The sequence below is a fragment of the Rutidosis leptorrhynchoides genome, chromosome 5 (genome assembly GCF_046630445.1).
Source record: "Rutidosis leptorrhynchoides isolate AG116_Rl617_1_P2 chromosome 5, CSIRO_AGI_Rlap_v1, whole genome shotgun sequence".
In the NCBI taxonomy this organism is placed as follows: domain Eukaryota; kingdom Viridiplantae; phylum Streptophyta; class Magnoliopsida; order Asterales; family Asteraceae; genus Rutidosis; species Rutidosis leptorrhynchoides.
In genome coordinates this window covers 245,233,803-245,248,638 of record NC_092337.1, presented here as the reverse complement: position 1 = coordinate 245,248,638, position 14,836 = coordinate 245,233,803, and positions in this window count along the sequence as shown.

The following is a 14,836-nucleotide window of genomic DNA, read 5'->3' as shown; positions in this document are numbered from 1 at the left end:
AAACATAGGCGCATTGCCAAAATTCATTACAATAGTTTTTCTTGCTAACGCAGTTACATAAGTGATACGATGGTTCTTTTCAAGGAACAAAATATGAAAGATAGGATAAAGACAACAAGTTTTACATACGTCCGCCCACTTGATGTGTGCAACTTCATGATTAAGCGCTGTGGTTCCCTCCGTTCCTTGCTTCCTTGGTCAGGTTACTTTCCTATCCTACTTCCATTGCATTATTCTCTGGGACCTGTTTAGACCAGTTCAATATTTTTTGTAAATCAACGAATGCGCGTAAGTATGCGTTAATGTTCATTTAAATGTGCGTCTTATGTTTCGGATTGTACAAGTTGTGCTCATTTAAATGAGGAAAGTGCGCTGAACTGTTTGCATGTTTTAAGCATTTATTCAGATCAAATAACCACCTTATGATCGCGAAATCAATAATGAATAAGTTACCTGATCGCTGCTATTTTCTGGTAATTTTGACATCATCATTGCCACCCCAGCTTTCGTGGGAAATTTGAACACACCATGCGCAATAGAGAGAACTGCTTCAAAAATTTATAACGACGGGCATCCTAGCAGCGAATCGTAGCTTAATGGTGCGCGCACGATACTAAACTGTACTTTCTCAGTGTGTTTTTTTGCCGAGTAGTCATCGTCTTCAAGCTATAGTTTGACTTCCAAGGTTCCTATCGTCGGCAGCGGGCCGCCAGAGAGTCCTTGAAACCTTTCCTTCGATGGCTTCAGACTAAGTTTGAGTTTGTGTGGAAGCTTCCGAAAGCATTACTCAAACATAACATCTACGTAACTGCCAGTGTCTACGCAGAGGCAACCAACCTCGAATCCGATCTGTGATAGACGTCTACTAACCAGGATGAGGTCACTCTTAACCTCTTGACCTTCATGGATTGGGAACGTGGATTGTCTTATCTTCCTCATTTTTTGTGTATTCGTCGTATTCTTCCTTTATCTACTGTCCTTTGGGCACCTTCAGATGTTGAAGCTCACCTCGCTTCAAACACGCCACTACCTACTTGTCAAAGCATTTCATCTGTCAGTATCGTGCCTATAATTGTCATGGAAATCATAGAATTTGGATTTGTCATGACTGGCGTATCATGTTATTCGCGCTGGCCTGCCGAAAGTTTGAGAAATCGGTTCTGTCGCAAGAATTTCTTTAAGACTTTTTTCCAAGTTTTTGACGAGAGTTTGGTTGTGTTCCTGATCCCCATATCGTAGTTTTTGCCATAATTGCGAGTGACGCTCTTTGCAAATATCATGGACGATTCCGAAAAATTCCAGCGATTCTGTCCAATTCGGAATGCGTGCGGTTTCTTGACTGTCCCTTTCGACGAACTGTACCACAGATTCTTCGTATCTTTGCTTGATATATGTAACATCCCGCATTTTTCCATTTAATTTATTTTAACACCGTCTTTTTTTTTATAAAATCTTTCGTCATTTAATTTGGTATCTTTCGTTAACTAACGTTCATAATATCCTCGTTATTTAATTATAACGTCACCCGTTTACTCGAGCGTTTTAAAATATTCGTTTGGTTATTTTCCGCACCCGACTACAAACTCGAGGGACTAAAATTGACACGGGGCAAACTAGTTGACTAGGTCACCTAGTCTACCCCAATCACCACCATTCAATCACCTCCATCTCTCTCTTTCTCTCTAGCAAGAACACACACACAAACACCCAATTCAAACATTCATCATCTAAATTCGGATCGGGAAGCAAACTTCAAAACAAATTACATATTCGTGATCCTCTCATCATTCTCTACGATTTGATACTAACTACACCGAGTTTGGGTAACTTTCTAAAAACACTAAATTTCTCTAAATTCGTTTTATATACTTGAAATTGTGTTAGTTAGTGTCTATGGCTCGTGTCTAGCATGAATATATGAATTACTTGCTCGATTTGTTGTTTTGAGTAACTAGTTTGAACATTCGAAATGGGTTTGCTTAATCTTGCATTTTGGAAGATTAAATGTTGTTTGATTGTTAGAGTTCATGTTTTAATTGTGTTACTAGTATCACTAGCTTCGTTTTGATGTGTAGGTTGATTTGTAAAACTTCATAAACTTGATTAGTGATTTTGGTGATTTTGGATTAGGGTTTGATAAGCTTTATATGAACTTTTGGTGCATCAAATGCTATGAATTGTTGTTGATAAGTGTTTAGTTTCAATGTGTGTTTGATTACCTTCGAAACGGCATATCATACATGTAAATTGGTTGCCCGAATCATGAAATGCGTTTTTAGAACTTGAAACTTTGATTATGAACGTTTAATGCGGTTTTTGGTTGTTTAAAGTGAAAGTTTGATTGATGATATGTGTTTAGTTGCATTCCTCGTCAAAATACCTTTCCAACGATGTATGATAGGCGTTATAAGCGTTTGCGGGTCAAGTGTTGTGTTAGAATAGGTTTTGGCTCGTGTACACTTTTGAAAAACAGAAAATGCCTGCACAGAGGGTGGCGCGGCGCGCCCCTTCCCCGCGCGGCGCGCAATCTGGCCTGGCCAGATTCTGCCCACTTTGTCCCTTTTCACGTAAAATGTTTGACTAGCTACCGACCTCCGATTCACATGAAACTTGTTTTAATATACTTGTATATGAATAATTAGCATGGAAAATTTGTCCGGGACCCGACCCGAACATGTTGACTTTTTCGTTGACTTTGACCCGACCAAGTTTGACTTTTTGTCAAACTTAACCAATTAATTATGCAATCTTCCTAACATGCTTTTATACTTGTATCTTGCATGAAACTTGACAATTTGCTTCACATGCTATATTAATCGAGTCGTATTGAGCCATAGGACTAATTGAACATCTTTGACCGTTTGTGTTTACCGTTATTGATACAACCTAATTGTTTAGGTCGAGACTAGCATTGTTCCTTGCACGTTTACTTGTTGAAGTACTATTTCACTCTTGCAATCAAAGGTGAGATCATAGTCCCACTTTTACTCTTTTTGAACTTATATTTGGGATGAGAAAACATAAACGATTCTTTTGAACTAAGTGAACACAAGAACGGGAAAACAAACATTCTACATACGAGTTTAGAACAAAAATCCTCAATTCGATTATCATTAGTTACACTTGCCGGGTGTAAGCGAGAACTTATGTTATATGGCCATATGGGTTGACAACCCTCATCTTTGACGGTTCGCTACCGTCTACGGATGAAATATATTTTCGAGAATCAGTGTTTGTTCTAGCACTATGGATGGGGTATACAATGGATGGAATGTTAAGCTTTGATAATTGGGTGCTCGTGAAACAAACTTTTGGAATGTATTACTATTATTTCATTGATGCAAATCTTGTGGTTCACTTGTACTCACTTACTTAAACCTATGATTTCACCAACGTTTTCGTTGACAGATTTCTATGTTTTTCTCAGGTCTTGCACGATATGTGAAACATGCTTCCGCTTACTATCTGATACTTGCATCCGATGTCGAGTATACATGCATTTCATGGAGCGTCTTTTGACTTTACTTTAAACCGTGTCGCCTAGATTTCAATCGTACTTATAACGTTGTAACTTAACTTTTGGTTGAACAATTCTTGTAAACTTTGAAACAATCTTTATTTTGAAATGAAGGCGACATATTTTGGTCAAACGTTATCTTAAAGACTTATAATCAGATAATGGGACCCACGTAGCCGACGCCGTCACTTGACGATTTGTCGGGGTCGCTACAAGTGGTATCAGAGCCTTGGTTGTAGGGATTTAGAGTTCATTTGTGTCCACCCCGAGTCATAGGGTACATAGGTGAATCTAGACTACAACCGGCATATAGACTGAAGTAGGAATTACTTGACTATTTGTGCATTTATACTCGAACTTTTCTATCATATCTAACTCGTATTCGATCTTGATCTTACGTTGATAAATTTGTTGACGCGCCACCTTGACTTTATAAAGTAATGTTAAATGCACATGTAAATCAGGGTAATATAATTTCCGGGATTATATTACGGTGATTCACATGGACGTTCCGACATTATGACGTAAAGAATTTAAGGCGAGTCAAGGAAAAATTTCCTCTCTATCCTTATTCCATACTCCGGTTAGTATTGTTGAAAATACTAACCAACGATATTCTTGTGTCATGAAGGAACAATGGCTCACCAAGGTCAACACAATACTCCTCTCGAAACCCTAGAACAAGCTCTTCAACGAATGATAACCACCGCCGTGAGTACGGCCGTGGCCGATCACTTTTCTAACAACAACAATCATGGAACCGGTAATTCAAACGAAGGTTGCTCCTACAAGAACTTCATGAAGTACAATTCTCCCACTTTCGATGGAACCGGGGGACCGGTTACTCTCACCCGATGGTTTGAACAAACAGAATCCGTTTTTAGCATAAGCGGTTGTCAGGACCAAGATAAGGTCAAGTTTTCCACCCTCACTCTTACCGGTATCGCTCTCTCATGGTGGAACACGTATGTACAATCAGTGGGTATCGATGAAGCCCTTACACTCTCTTGGACCGAATTAAGAGAAAGAATGATCACCGAATACTTCCCGCGCGATGAGACTCGAAGGCTCGAGCAAGGGCTAAGGAATTTAAGAACGGTCGGGAATGACCTCAGAGCTTATAATCAACGGTTTATCGAACTAGTCTCAATGTGTCCAAATCTCATGACTCCCGAATCCCTAAGAGTCGAACTTTACATGGATAGCCTCCCTAAGAGCATTCAACACGGGGTAATGGCATCCCAACCCACTAACCTACAAGAGGCTTTAACAATGGCCCGCCATACTTTAGACACGGCGAATGAAATGGAAACGCCGGCACCAATGGTCGAGAACCAATCTAGCGGCAATAAAAGAACATGGGAAGCCTCTCAATCAAGCAACCACAACCACAACAACCTCTCCAAGAAGCCTTTCGCCTCCAACGACAAGAAAGGCTATACCAGAAAACTACCTTTTTGTAACGAATGCCACAAGCATCACTTTGAAGGATGTGGCAGGTTTCGCCACCGGCGCCAAGGACCCGTCGCTCGAAAGATGCCCAACGCACACAGAACGGGTGCTTGCTTCGAATGTGGCCAACTGGGTCATTTTAGGAATGTGTGCCCAAATAAGAAAATCAACCCCAACGCACGCCGTTGAACCTTCGACATCGACACCAAGGATGCCCGGAACGACGATGGACTAGTAACGGGTACGTTTCTTCACAACAAACCGTATATTTCATACTTGTTCGATTCGATTACCGCTAGACGTTTTACAACCAAGACTTTGACTTGTACTCATTACCTTCCATTTTTTTTTCTTTCTCCCTAGATACTATTTAGGCGATTTAAGCGACCAACGGAAAAATATTGTATGCCTATAAATATTATCGGAGGATATACGTTAAGAAATTGAACTCGACACCAATAGAACTAAGGAACTCAAAACCTATTCATTAAGGAGAAATTGTTGCCCTACATTTATGTATAGATTATTGTGAACTAAGAAATTTTCAGTTGGAAACCGATACCCTCTCCCTCGCATCCATGACCTCATGATTATTTGCACGAATCTCGTATGTTCCAAATCGACCTCCGTTCCGGTTATCATCAATTGGGGGTTAAGTGAGACGATGTCTCCTAAGCCATCTTCCGAACTCGCAACGTTAGTTGTAAATCTCTCTTAGTACCGTTTGATTTATTTAGGACTCCGTCCGTATTCATGAACCTCCTAAACCACGTATGCAACTTATCTAGACAAATCTGTTATCGTATTTATGGATGACATCTTAACTTATTTAAGTAAAGAAGGAAAACGAACAACATCACCATCTTACGCTCGAACTTTTGAGAAAAGAGCAACTCTATACCAAATTCTCCGAGTGAGAATTTCTGTTGAACGAAGTCCAATTTTCTAGACCATGATGTTAATGGTCAAGGCATTACAATCAATCTCGAAATCAAGCCACATGTAATCAGGAAACTCTACCAACTCGGACTTGTATTCGTAAAAAAAAAAAAAAAAAAAAAAAAAAAAAAATCTTAGATCTCGTCTGTTATTACCAAAGATTCATTTCTGACTTTTCTCGTGTTACCCGACTTTTAAACTCGTTAACTCACTAAGGGAAAACTTTAAACTTCTCCGTGTTCGAACCTTGAGCGTGATTCTTCACACCAACATTTCTAGCTAAATTCGTACAACACCAGATGGGACTCAAATATGGAAATAGTTCTAGTTGGACGCCGAAAGGCATACTCCCTCGACTCGAAATCAACGGAACGGAAATTCGTTATTTTGCATGAAGAATTCAAATACTAAATTGTGGATCCGATCAATTTTCTCGTCATCCCGTACCACACTACCTACCTCTGTTATTTCACCGTCACCGTCTGATATTACTGGGATTTAAGATAACACACAATCCAACGATACTTCACTCTTCTTTGACTTAACGCCCTTGTGTTTCTGATAATCGGTCAACTATTATTCAACCCCGAACTATACAACTACGTGTACTACCTCGTTTCTCTTTCAGACTTCAACTTTTGACAACTAGAGGCACGTTATGGCAACCTCGAGATGTAAACTCATCCTATTCTAAGTCCTCATTTCACTACTATCTTTACCGTTCGCATTTCCGTTTAAAGAAACTCCTTGTAACATTTCTCCATGGATAGAGAAACTCCTCATATTACATAAGTATTCGCCACGAGGGTGAATAGTCCTAACGAACATTTTTCGAACCCTAACTAACTTGTTCAAACGTATCTTAAGAGATTCTATTCCAACACGGTGTATCTTTGTCAATTCTATTCCGTATCTTAAGAGATTCTGTTCAAATACTCGTTTCACTTCTAGTTTTACAAGAAACCTTGGAGACCCGCTTAGACATGAGTACCGCGTACCACCCATAAACAGATGAACCGAACAAACGAACGATTTACGTCTTCGAAAGACATGTTTCAAACTTGCATGGTCGCTTTTAGTAGATCCCTCTTACAACAGTAGTTACCACTCGTGTGTTCACACGCACTTTCTGAAACCCTATATGACCGCTAATGTCATACCCCTATTCGTTGGACCAAAGCATGTGGCAAACAAAACACCGAATCTTAACTCATCCAACAAACAACAATTGAGATAATCCAAGTCCGAGAAGGGCTCGATACGACCCGTAGTCGCCCAAAAGAGTCATACCAAATTTAGATGAAAACCTCACAAATCCCAGTGTGTAACCGCGTAATATTGAGAAACCGCACCTTGGAAAGGTGTAATCCATTTTGGGAAATCGAGAAAGGCTATATCCGCAATATCGAACCTTTTGAAACCTTGGGGCGTATTGGAACCGCTTCCTATCGTTTAGAACTTCCGACTCAATTAAGTTTCCGTTTACCCTACATTTCGTGTAACAAACTTAGAAACGTGTCCTGCGGAACAGGAACGTGCAATCCTTCTAGATACACCAACTATTGATGACAAACTCCTCCTCATAGGAAAAACCGGCTGAACTTGTGGATCGTAAAACCAAGCCCTAATACAACGTAACACCCCGACTATCCGGATTCGTGGAATGTCCAAGAAAGTACCTTCAATCATTCGTAGAGTTACTACACTAGGTCTCGAGTAAGAGACATCGACTATTACTTCCAACTAAATTTCGGGACGAAATTTCTTTTGAGGTGTGGATAATGTAACATCCCGCATTTTTCCATTTAATTTATTTTAACACCGTCTTTTTTTTTATAAAATCTTTCGTCATTTAATTTGGTATCTTTCGTTAACTAACGTTCATAATATCCTCGTTATTTAATTATAACGTCACCCGTTTACTCGAGCGTTTTAAAATATTCGTTTGGTTATTTTCCGCACCCGACTACAAACTCGAGGGACTAAAATTGACACGGGGCAAACTAGTTGACTAGGTCACCTAGTCTACCCCAATCACCACCATTCAATCACCTCCATCTCTCTCTTTCTCTCTAGCAAGAACACACACACAAACACCCAATTCAAACATTCATCATCTAAATTCGGATCGGGAAGCAAACTTCAAAACAAATTACATATTCGTGATCCTCTCATCATTCTCTACGATTTGATACTAACTACACCGAGTTTGGGTAACTTTCTAAAAACACTAAATTTCTCTAAATTCGTTTTATATACTTGAAATTGTGTTAGTTAGTGTCTATGGCTCGTGTCTAGCATGAATATATGAATTACTTGCTCGATTTGTTGTTTTGAGTAACTAGTTTGAACATTCGAAATGGGTTTGCTTAATCTTGCATTTTGGAAGATTAAATGTTGTTTGATTGTTAGAGTTCATGTTTTAATTGTGTTACTAGTATCACTAGCTTCGTTTTGATGTGTAGGTTGATTTGTAAAACTTCATAAACTTGATTAGTGATTTTGGTGATTTTGGATTAGGGTTTGATAAGCTTTATATGAACTTTTGGTGCATCAAATGCTATGAATTGTTGTTGATAAGTGTTTAGTTTCAATGTGTGTTTGATTACCTTCGAAACGGCATATCATACATGTAAATTGGTTGCCCGAATCATGAAATGCGTTTTTAGAACTTGAAACTTTGATTATGAACGTTTAATGCGGTTTTTGGTTGTTTAAAGTGAAAGTTTGATTGATGATATGTGTTTAGTTGCATTCCTCGTCAAAATACCTTTCCAACGATGTATGATAGGCGTTATAAGCGTTTGCGGGTCAAGTGTTGTGTTAGAATAGGTTTTGGCTCGTGTACACTTTTGAAAAACAGAAAATGCCTGCACAGAGGGTGGCGCGGCGCGCCCCTTCCCCGCGCGGCGCGCAATCTGGCCTGGCCAGATTCTGCCCACTTTGTCCCTTTTCACGTAAAATGTTTGACTAGCTACCGACCTCCGATTCACATGAAACTTGTTTTAATATACTTGTATATGAATAATTAGCATGGAAAATTTGTCCGGGACCCGACCCGAACATGTTGACTTTTTCGTTGACTTTGACCCGACCAAGTTTGACTTTTTGTCAAACTTAACCAATTAATTATGCAATCTTCCTAACATGCTTTTATACTTGTATCTTGCATGAAACTTGACAATTTGCTTCACATGCTATATTAATCGAGTCGTATTGAGCCATAGGACTAATTGAACATCTTTGACCGTTTGTGTTTACCGTTATTGATACAACCTAATTGTTTAGGTCGAGACTAGCATTGTTCCTTGCACGTTTACTTGTTGAAGTACTATTTCACTCTTGCAATCAAAGGTGAGATCATAGTCCCACTTTTACTCTTTTTGAACTTATATTTGGGATGAGAAAACATAAACGATTCTTTTGAACTAAGTGAACACAAGAATGGGAAAACAAACATTCTACATACGAGTTTAGAACAAAAATCCTCAATTCGATTATCATTAGTTACACTTGCCGGGTGTAAGCGAGAACTTATGTTATATGGCCATATGGGTTGACAACCCTCATCTTTGACGGTTCGCTACCGTCTACGGATGAAATATATTTTCGAGAATCAGTGTTTGTTCTAGCACTATGGATGGGGTATACAATGGATGGAATGTTAAGCTTTGATAATTGGGTGCTCGTGAAACAAACTTTTGGAATGTATTACTATTATTTCATTGATGCAAATCTTGTGGTTCACTTGTACTCACTTACTTAAACCTATGATTTCACCAACGTTTTCGTTGACAGATTTCTATGTTTTTCTCAGGTCTTGCACGATATGTGAAACATGCTTCCGCTTACTATCTGATACTTGCATCCGATGTCGAGTATACATGCATTTCATGGAGCGTCTTTTGACTTTACTTTAAACCGTGTCGCCTAGATTTCAATCGTACTTATAACGTTGTAACTTAACTTTTGGTTGAACAATTCTTGTAAACTTTGAAACAATCTTTTTTTGAAATGAAGGCGACATATTTTGGTCAAACGTTATCTTAAAGACTTATAATCAGGTAATGGGACCCACGTAGCCGACGCCGTCACTTGACGATTTGTCGGGGTCGCTACAATATAGTTTTACCTAGGCATCCTTATGTTACAAAGATGGGGCAAGAAGTGTCCTCCCCAATCATGGTGAGGGATGACGAGCGGAGCAGACGAGTTGTCGAACCATTGGCACGTTATTCCTTCGAGAGGGGAAGGAAATTCTACGCATCTGGTTTCGTCGGCCCACCTTTGAGGCGCACACTTTTTCGAAGTGGGTGCAGTCTCAAAATTAGGCTTAACACCCACTTCCCTCATGTCCGTAAATAAATTCCCGATCATGAGTTCGGCCCCTCCTGATCGCTCTAAGTCTTCGACCGTATCATCTAATGCAGCTTTCATGAGCGAGTAGATTAAATTAGCCTGGTTCTGGGTGCGCTCTTCAAGTGTTTGAGTGCTTGGCGTAGAGTTTGATACTCTGTTGAGAGGTATCTGTTGGGGGAAAATAGGCTGTTGAAGTTGGACATGATTCCGCCGGTGGTGTGGCCTAATGCTACCCTGAACGTGACTGCACGCTTTGAATGCTCAACTCTTACGTGTCAAAGCCCAAATTTTGCAAAGCTTCTATTGCGATGGCTGGTGTTATGGGTGTGCGCAATTCGACACTAGAGAGCTCAGTGTGAGTACCATGCGCAGATGACCCAAACACACCAACGTAGATGGGAATGGTTCCCACGTATGTGGTGTTCGCCGCCCATGGTATTGGTCGTGTAACTTTCGGGATTTTGAAGCCTGAGTAAGAGTCTCTGATAAGGAAGGAAAGATAATTCTTGTCGGTAATACAATTGTGTCGTTGCTCGCCTGTGTACTCATGGGTTTGGATATACGTGGTGTTTGTAGGCGTGCAGGAACCGCCTTTGAAGCATCCGGTTGGCTCATCATTTCTTCACGATACGCTTAAAGTTACCTGGGACTGAAACACACATACAAAAAGAAACGTTTGAATGTAAAGAACTTTAAGGAAAAAAGATTTAACAAAACCTTTTAACTTAAAGTCCCATGGATGGCGCCATTTGATCAAGCATAAAATGGTCCAAGGGGTTCGGTTCATGCCAGATCAACAATAAAGGGGGGTTTAAGGTTTTTTTGAGTTTAACTCTCCGGTCTGGAGTACCATGAATAACCCTCATACGAGATGATGATCTCAGAAAGGGTGGTTAAACGTAACCAATCATCAATCGGGTTGACCGGAGTTGATGGCCCAAGAACGATATTAGGATTTACGTGGTGTGTACTACCTGAAATCGCTAAGTGTTTGAGGATGCTATACCGGTTGCGCAGATTAGCTGGCGTGGAATATATTTGAGAGTATTCTTGTAGGTGAAGTTATAATGTAATTCCCCAAGTCGATCCTATTCTCGTTCAAGTTACTCTTATTTATACTTGTGAACTTTTTTCCCTTAGTGCCACATAAGGGACAAAGAGGATATGATGGTGCCATGTCACATTGTCTCCGTCCTTTTATTCCAAAAAGCGGAAAAAGTGATGCCATTATCTTAGTGATGTCTCCTTTATACCCTGCTGTCCTTTTCTGGTCGCCCTGCAATGTCAGGATTGCATCGTGCTACCATGGGTGTCCATTCTTCTTTAGTGTCGCCATAGTACCTTTCTAGCCTTATCTGTTTCCTAACGCGGCGCTATGTTCGAAACTGCGCGATCAATGTTTGTGAGTTCTTTATTAAAGCGTGAGTAGATTGCGTGCTAGCCAGTATAAGATATGAGCCTGCGCGATTTATATGGGGTGACGCGTGCTGATCTGATGTAGTGCAGATAGATGTTCGGTTATGCGCATCATTACTTTGTTTAGAAAAGAACTAAAATGACACCCTGGTTGATTCCAATCTCGTACCTCCTGAGTTCACTCCACCTAGAGAGACACCTATCTCGAATCAAACTCAGTTAGAATTTGTAATGGTAGGAACACTCACTCAGTTACCACTCACTCCCACTGCATTCATCTCCACAAACTGCCATGTCTCAAATTCGGAAGAGCCACCGCCACTGAATAGTCACTTAAGTGTACTAAGGTTCAACGTATGATTATACTACGGGGGTTAATTAGGTTTAGTCGTTAATTCAACCATATTAAATACAATAGAGATTTCAGGTCAGATCAAATGTACTAATTTCACGATTCCATGTTTATCGAGATTCAAATTAACATGCAAGGCCTTATACCGGTCATTGACATGCTAACACAACATAATTTACTACACATGCAACGAGTGACTCAACTCAGAACAATGGGTCTATTTATCTAAGCCCGTAAGTATTCTTAATAGAAGCATTTCAAAACCAATTTTTCATCTTCAGTTCATATTAGGCCGCCAGCTCTTGCATCAGCCGCCAGCTTACATGTTAAACAAGCAGGCCGCCGGCTAGCTATAGACAGCCGCTATCTAAACCAAGCTCTTTCCAGAATTTATCAGAAAAATAAATATTGTATACTCTTCCTTTGGCTAGCCAATGATAACCTTGGGCTTGAAATATTTATAAGACAAAAATCTAATCTAAAAACCATAAACAGTGTTCGAAATAATTTATGTGTTTATAAGGTCTCGGGTCACCGGCAGCTGTCATCAGGCCACCGGCTCAAGTTCCACAATTTTAGTCTAAATGTTACAGGTTCACCAGTCCAAGAAAACACAATAAAAATAACATCTAATCATGGTAGAAAATAGATAAATAAAAGACACAAGAAAATGCGTAAATAATTAAAAGAAGAACGATACCTTAAATAAAAGATGATGTTGAATAAAAATGAACTTCATTCTTGAATTCACCAATGTAAATTGCATAAATGCGGAAGGTTGGAACAATATCAATTCAACTCTTCAAAATATACGTGCACGAATTGAAATTAACTTGGAAAATAACTTTGAAGCTAATCTACTCCTAAACCAAAATGCATTAATGAAGTGGTGATATTGCTCAAATCACACATGTTTTCTATGGCAATATCATGTCCTTTTCGGTTAGTTCTTGCGCATTCTTGAAGATATTTATGAAGATTAACACCTTTTTGTGTCAAGGTGTTGTTTAGTTTATTTTGGTGATTTATGAGTATTCAGAGCTTAAAAGTCGGAAAAATAGGTTCCGGTTCGAGTTGGGATCAAAATAAAAGTTCAAGTATTTTTTAAGTCCAAAAATGAGTTTTTGGAGGTTCTCATTTGCGAGTTTTTGATTTCCAATCGTGAACCAGAGGTCGAGCAAAAAGTCCAGCTGCGAAATAAGGAAAAGCGGTCGCCAACCACGAGTTTTATGTGGCTTGCAATCGCGAGATCTATGCCCACAGAAAGTCGCGATCGCAACTTGACAGAATACTGATACATGATTTTGCTTTTAAATCAGTTTTTTAGGTCTTACTGGGATATATATTTTTCGAGCCGTAAGTGTGTGCTTCAAGGTGCGATTTTGGGTGATTTTGGGGAATCTTAAGGTCATCTAAACATCCTAATCTTTCCAATAACAAGCCTCGATCTTTTCATTATTCAGGAACACAATTGTTACTAGGTCGATTTCTAATGTTTTCTTCCATGTATGATTATGTGATTGTGTCTTTGATCATGGTTGTTGGCTAAATCTTTTATGTTCACCTGGGCTAAATAAAGTTGTTGGATGTTAATTTGATTGAATGATTACTAAACATATGTTAATTTATTGTTTGAGAAATTTATGATCCTTGTTGATACTTATGAACAAATTGGTTTATGTATGCAATTTTCCATTTAAGTGAAAACTTGTTGAATTGTTTAATCCATTGCTAGTTGCTTGATTGTGGTTGTCTAATTTTGTGGCGCGAATTGGAATCTGGCACAATTGATACAAGTGGTTATTTAGGTTGGGTCAATTGAACTTTATCTGGACTGAGAAGATTGAATTAGTTTATGAATTAGTTGATATAGGGGTTGATTGTGTACAACAAACATTGGCATAATTATTGATTTCATAGAACTCTGAGTCACAGCTTAAGTCTTTAGATTAGTTAATTTAGGTAGCCATTGTTTAGCAGTATTGAGTGTAAGGGAACCCTGAACTGTGTAATCTGAATTGTTATGTTCTCTGAAGAGAACTCTTGGTGAACCGGTTAGTTGATATGCATTTGCATGATTGTTGATAAGAACTTTAACTTTAGAACATCCTAGATTGTGAAGAGTGCCTAGTTGGACATATTTCCCCTCCCTTGATTATCTTTATTTCATTTTATTGATTTAAAATATCAAAAATATTGTTTTCAAGTTTAAATCTTTTTGATTCGGGTAATCGTTAAATAGCCAAAACAATTATCCGTACTTTCCTTACTTTTATTTTCTTTTTGTTAAATTACATTAGTAGTTAATTTTTAATTGAGTTGGACTGTCCTTGGATCACACTTGGATTTTACCATAATCTATATTGTTACTTGATCGGGTATACAGCCCTTGAATGTGTTTAAATTAGTTAACCGGTATTTTCCAAGTATAAATAATAGACACAATTTTACACATCAAGTTTTTGAATCCCCTCACATTCGAACATTTCTTGTCCTTAATATGGCCAAAACAAACGGTTTATGTTGCAGCGGCGTCGTTAGGTCGCTATGCGTCTTTTCAGTATATTAGAAGTGCGGTGGTGGTTTTATATTTATAATTAGCCGGGGTTACTAGCTAAAATCATCTACTTTCCTCTTTTTTATAACGAGTAAGTGATAAGTATAATATGGGTTCGTATTTTTATACATTTGTCGATAACGTGTGATTAAAGTGTGTCTTAAAGATAACCCTTAAGGCAAGTAAGGTACATGTGTGAAACTTAATATATATATATATATATATATATATATATATATATATA